This window comes from Anoplopoma fimbria, chromosome 5, assembly GCF_027596085.1.
Source record: "Anoplopoma fimbria isolate UVic2021 breed Golden Eagle Sablefish chromosome 5, Afim_UVic_2022, whole genome shotgun sequence".
In the NCBI taxonomy this organism is placed as follows: Eukaryota; Metazoa; Chordata; class Actinopteri; order Perciformes; family Anoplopomatidae; genus Anoplopoma; species Anoplopoma fimbria.
The window spans coordinates 1,120,582-1,127,034 of NC_072453.1; positions in this window are offsets into that span (position 1 = coordinate 1,120,582).

The window sequence follows — 6,453 nt, forward strand, 5'->3', positions numbered from 1 at the left end:
AAATACGTTGGGGTTTTTATTACATTTCATATCAAATAGGCCTAATTAGTTCCAGCTTTTCGCATAACATTCATAGCATAGCAAATATGTTGGCTGACCCTATATAATGCTACTATGGTATTTTAATGAGGATACTTATTCTCATACGCAACCTCCACTAGCTAATCAAACACATTTTGTGTTATCATATAACGCTTTAGTTGGATTGTTATTCTTTTTCCCGTGTGAAATAAAGGCTTAATTGACGTGTTTTCATCATTATTACGATTTGCAACACTGTCTGAAAATGTTTTCCCGTTGAAATGTCTCTACATTGAGACCGATTTATTGGAGAAAAGAAAAAAAAAAAAAAAAAAAAAAAAAGGGGGGAGACTCCATTATATGCACTGAATGAATGAACTCACTGATCCAAAAAGTGCAGTTTTTTGTCACGTAAATTGGCGAGGAGTTGGGCACAGACTGGAGCTGAGGGGAGCTGAGAGGGGAGACTTTCTTCTCGGGATTTACTCAAAAACCTAAAGAGTTTCTTTTTATTCTTGTGTTTTCCCAACAGCATGCTACACGCCGTCATTTGAACTAATGAGGTCCAGTTTACCACGGCAGCACCTTGTTCACAGTAAGTGACGTCTTAATCAGCAAGTATTCAGATCATCACATAAAAGTGAAATATGCTACAGCTTTAATACCCGGATGGTCTTTACTGCAGGCTACTGTATGTGTGTGTATGTGTTTTGGAGGAGTTTCAGGTGGTCAGTGAACAATTTTGTTTAACCATATTACATTAAACCATATACCAAATAAAGCCAAACGTATTTTGGTTCAGTAATGATTTAAATGAAAGAGATCACTGTGGTCTCATGTAGGATCTCTGGGGGTTTTCCAGATTGTAAAATGAATGAATTCAACAGTGCTCAGAAATGTTGCTATATGGTTGAGGTTGAAAATACAACATATATATTTATAGCAGTCCCAGCTATTATATTAAAAACAAAGCAATGAATTCACATTATTTAAGGGCCCTGTTTCACCATTGAAACTTTCCATCTATATTGTCTCAATATGTCGGTTTCCCACCAAATGTTTTAGATTAAATGACTCCTTACAAATAGTTTATTTTAAATTTTTCGTCCTTTCTCTTACAAAAGTCCATCAACACGATCCATCAGAACACCTGTACGAGGTGTTTATACGGTACACCAGCTGGGTGAACGTCCTGTGTTTACCTGAGTTTGTTTACTAACTGTTGTTCAATCATTCTTCACTTTCTGGGGCAGGAACTCCCATGCAATGATGCATTTTATATCGTTATAAAGCACAGGAGATTTTATTGTATTTTCTGCATTTACAGTAGACATACCATATGCTGTGATATGTGGCACATATGTCCCACATTGCTCACATTAACTGCTGGGAGTTGTTGTGTTTACTGAAAGCTGAAATTGAGACTGAAAAGTGCTGGTTCCCTTTCTCAAACTAGAAAAATGAAATAGTAGCTGGGCCACTCCCTTCGGCTCCTCCTCCAACATGTGAAAGGGCTGTTTAGACTGGCATCACTGCCAAAGTGTCAGCCAAGAAACAAGAAAGCAAGAGAGGAGGGAAGAGTTGTGTCTTCAGAACCCCCCCCCCCCCCCCCCCCCGAGAAGTAAGCCATTGTATCAAACCAGATCGGGTTGCTAGGAGCGTGACTGTGTATGTCCCCGTTCAGATTGCCCAGTGTGGTATGTACAGTGAAGAGGAAAAGGTTGCTTTCTTCTCTGAGTCATGTTAACTCATTGAATCCCAATTAGTGTCACAGGTTTACCATGGTTACCGATCAGATTCCAGTTATGAGGTACGTGAAAGGGTGTAGTGCGGCTGTTGAGAATAACCTTTTAACACCTGATGTGTGGTCTGCTGGACAAAAGAAGAAAGGCCGTTACAGAGAAAAATAAAATAAACATGCGCACTCAAACTGGCCCTATCTGAAACTCCTACTGCTTCCTTCCAAGATTGCAACACAGAGACATTATCAAACAACCCAAATGGATTAAGGTTTTAGTTACAGGAAAAGGCTGGATTAAAAGAAGGTGATTAACTAGAGAGATCAGCAGGAAACAAATTCAAATGGTAAGAACATTTAAGTGAATTCTTACCTAAACCACAAAAAGACCAAAAAATATTACACCTTGCACCATGTGTTCAGCATGTAACTTAGTTTGTGCTAAATTGATTAGATGCAATTTTTTCAAGTAATATGTACCATGTGAGCAGCACAATTTCAACTTAAAGAAGAAGGAGTAATTATAAGGTGTTAAAACTTGATTTGGTGCAATAGTTACAACATGTGTTTTACCCACAGGTTTTCTAAAATCATTGCACTGAACCAATTTACTCACAGGTCTGATAGCACCAGTGGGTGGTGAATAAATCCGATTCTGTGTGTCATCTGCATAGAGATTAGTTTCAGCTGAGTAAGCAAAACCATCTCCGTCAGGAAGGCCAGAAATATCTTTGTATATACTCATACTGTGGATGTATCCATGAGGGGTTTCACAATGGCAGTTATCAACGCCAGAGAGAAATTGCAAATTAATCCCCAACTAAGCTCTGTTTAGACATATAAGTAATTAAGAGGAATGGGGCTCATCAAAATCAATTTAAATTGTTCGGCAATAAAAAGGGCTATGTTAATGGTTTGGAGTTGAAATTTAGGAAATTTCTACTTATGATTGGTATCATTTGAGTGTGTGTTTATAAGATAAGATAAGATAATAATCCTTTATTAGTCCCGCAGCGGGGAAGTTTGCAAAAAGTTACGAGCTAGCCTCTAACTTAACTTTGATAGAGGAGACGGTGGTTCACGTCCCATCTCCTATAGACAGTTACATTATTACCATGAACACAATCTTTCCTTTACATTAACCATCTCGTTTTAGTTGCCCAATCCCAGTGTTGGAAAGTAACTAAGTACATTTACTCAAGTTCTGTACTTAAGTACATTTTTGATGTACTTGTACTTTAACGTATTTTCATTTCCTGCTACTTTATACTTCTACTCTGCATCATAGAGGGAAATATTGTACTTTTTACTCCACTATACTTATTTGATAAACTTAGTTTCTAGTTACTCTCCAGATTCAGATTAAGAATACAATATATGATCAAAGTATAATCATCAAAAAAAATGATGAAATAATTGTTAAATCATTAAGGCTTTATTGATCCCTTGGTAGATATATAATAAAAATTAACCAGCTGCAATATTAATTATTAAAGTGTAAAGTAGTAGTACATTAATACATTTGTAATCCAGTGATATAATATGGGCTATTTTACAAAATGAGTACTTTTACTATTTATACTTCTAGTATATTTAGATTTTATTACTTAGATTCTTTTATTATTATTATTTAAAATGTAGGACTTTTAATTGTAACAGAGTAGTTTTACATTCTGGCCTTACTACTTTTACTTCAGTAAAATATCTGAATCCTTCTAACACCACTTCTTAAACCCAACCAAACCTTAACCACAGTGGTTGCTATGACCAATGTATCAATGTATACAGTCATAAAGGTCATTTTGGAAGGCGCTGATAGAAGACGTACTGACAACCAGAAAACATTCCCTCATGTGTCGGTTTGTAAGGGATTGGAAAATGAGGTGTTTCGTTCAAAAGGATGGAGGACTTGTTGGATGATACTTAAACATGTGGTCCTTTAGTTGTGGGATGGTCTCCATAATCATTTCCACTCTAGCCTTGTGAGTTCCATAGTAAAAAGACTGTAGAAACACACAATTAAACAATGATTGATGCTGATTCCCAAACTGGTACTTCACATTTTCTGCTGAACAAACTACATGGCTTAATATCCAAGAAAAGGGAGAACAGATATGTGGCAATCATAATGTTCAGCTCAAATATGTGCCTCAGAAAATGTGCCCGTCAGTACTAGAGCGCGATTGTGTAAACGCAAGAGTCACAAAGCCATTTCCCATAGCCTGCAGGCAGTGTTCTGCTCTGTGTGCCACTCCCAAAGGTCTGGGAGGAGGCCATGGAAGGAGGGGCCTGCCGCCCCAGCCTCATGCCCACACAGGTGAACTCCTGTTGGGGTGGAATGCAGCAGGGAGGGGGCCTTGACACACATAGGTGTGGAGCTTTTTAAACTTCTATTAGGGTGGGGAAGAGCTAGAGGTACAGGAAGGGAGTTAACCCTCTCCGTCACAGCCGCTCACCTGGATGAAGTAGGGAGAGTGTGTGTGTGGGTGTGTGTGTGAGAGTGAGAGTGTGTGTGTGTGTGTGTGTGTGCGTGCGTGCAGAAGCTAAAGGAGGGATCAAGTCACAGCACACAGTCATTTTCACTGGGTTGCTCTGAGTCTCACTGTCTCTCATATCTCTCTCCCGTTCACACTTAAAAACTCTTGCACACACGCGGAGACACACACACACACTCCCGCTTCAGCTCAGTTTAAGGACAAGTAAGTCAATATTTGACCAGACCTCAACGGACTGTACAGGAACAAAAGACAGAAGAAGAAAAACATCAAGTTTGTCCGTTTTGGAACTTTGAACTGGAACACGAGGACTTGGAGAAGTTTTTTTTCTACAGGTGGATACAAACTTTCCCCAGACTCTTGGGTCGAACAAAGCAACAAGGACTCCTTTTCTTTTTTCTTATTTATTGTTGGACTTTTGGACTTGGACTGGGCGAGAGCACAGTGAGAGGTTTGTTTGATCAGTAATCTTATTGTATCCAGTCATACAATTCAACGGCTCCATTGTTTTCAATGCCCCTCACCTTAAATGTGTTCTTCTCAGTGTTTTATTATGTTCTGATTATTCTGCTGTCTCACATTTGCGCAACTTTTGAGCAAGGTGGTTGGTGATAAAGCGTGCGTTGTGTAACTTTATATCTCACCATGTGGCTGGACTAAAGACTCTGGAAAGATTTTTGTTATTTTTTATTATTACTTTCTGCATGTCTGCCCACTTCAAAGCCCAGTCTACAATGCAACGCAGGTGAAAGAAACTGGAGCCGAACAAACAGGAGTGAAACAGTGTTTATGTGAGCGAGTTTGCAGACGTCTGATTTAGACCTAATATTTAGCCCCGCTGTATTAGTTTGCTTTGTGTTATTTGTGTCTCTTAAGGTTTGCCAGGTGTGTGTAGCTGTGATTTGACTAACTATGACTTTGGACTCAGAAAGAATGTCTTCTCTTTTTGTGCCAGAGCAAAGAGAAAAAGCCACATGAATGACTCAGTTCTATTTTCTGTCCCTTGGTTACTGTAATTTGTGTCTCCCAGTATATTGTCAGAGTCATAAACGCCTCCGTGCCTATGATTTTGTCTGAGAAGGAGAAAAAAAAAATACAAAGTGCTTTTTTCTTTACTCAGCTCATTTATTCCGTGGCTCGGGGTCACGTTTTAGAGGATAGGAGCTGGTCAGTTCTGTTTTCTTTTCTTTTTTTCTCCCTCTGAGCCATCTCAGTCAGTGATTTATGTGACACCGCATTGCATGAACTCATGCACACACACCTGTAGTCAGCTCAAGCTCACGGCGAGGTGCTATGGTGCCTTTCCCATGTGTTGTCAGACTGTGTTTTTAACTCGGATAGGCCATTCTCTCGCCTCAAGTAGAAATTCCTTCCCTGGTGTTGTAAATCCCCAGAGTACAAATCATCATTATTCAGTTATCTGCCCACTGAGACAATTACTGAGACATTTCATGTCACATAGTGCCCTCTGTTCGCTCTCCACCTTCTCTCTTTAGTGGAGATCTTTTATTTTTAATTTTTGCAGCTCCCTGTTTATCAGATTGCTCTCCAGCCAAAATTCCAGCATAAAATTATAATGTGCTTTTATTGTGGAGAGTTGACATAGCATGCTGCCCTGAATATTTCCAGGTCCCACCCTGCATTGGTCTCTTCCTGTTTTATCACATTTTACCATGTCTCAACAGGCTCTTTATAGTTCCATCTATCTGAAATGAGCTATAGCAGATGGTGCCCCAATTAAAAACTGTATATGAAAGGCATCACATAACAATTCAATTCAGATATAGAGGGCATGGTCATATTTTACATATAAAGAGGTATCTAGCCATTTTATATGCCCAAGTTTTGACATATCTGCCTTTGAGATTTTCTCCTTTCAGCCCATCATAATGGAGGTGAGTAGATTTTTTCCTGTCTGGAGCGACCCAATTATTGCGTAATCTACAGACAGTTATGGTGACAGTTTTCAAAGGGACTTGTTTCAAAGAAATCTGTTGACAGCGTGTAGGCAGGAATCTCAAGAGAACCAAAACTGTTCACCTGGCTGGATAGACCCTTACAAATTCTATGTAGGTCACTATTCATGCCTATACACAGGTATGCGAGGATTATTGATGTATTTGAGAATAGAATTAGCATATTATTGACGAGGGAAAGTGTTTAAAAAGGTTTCCTGTGGTGTTATTTTCTCAAGTACAG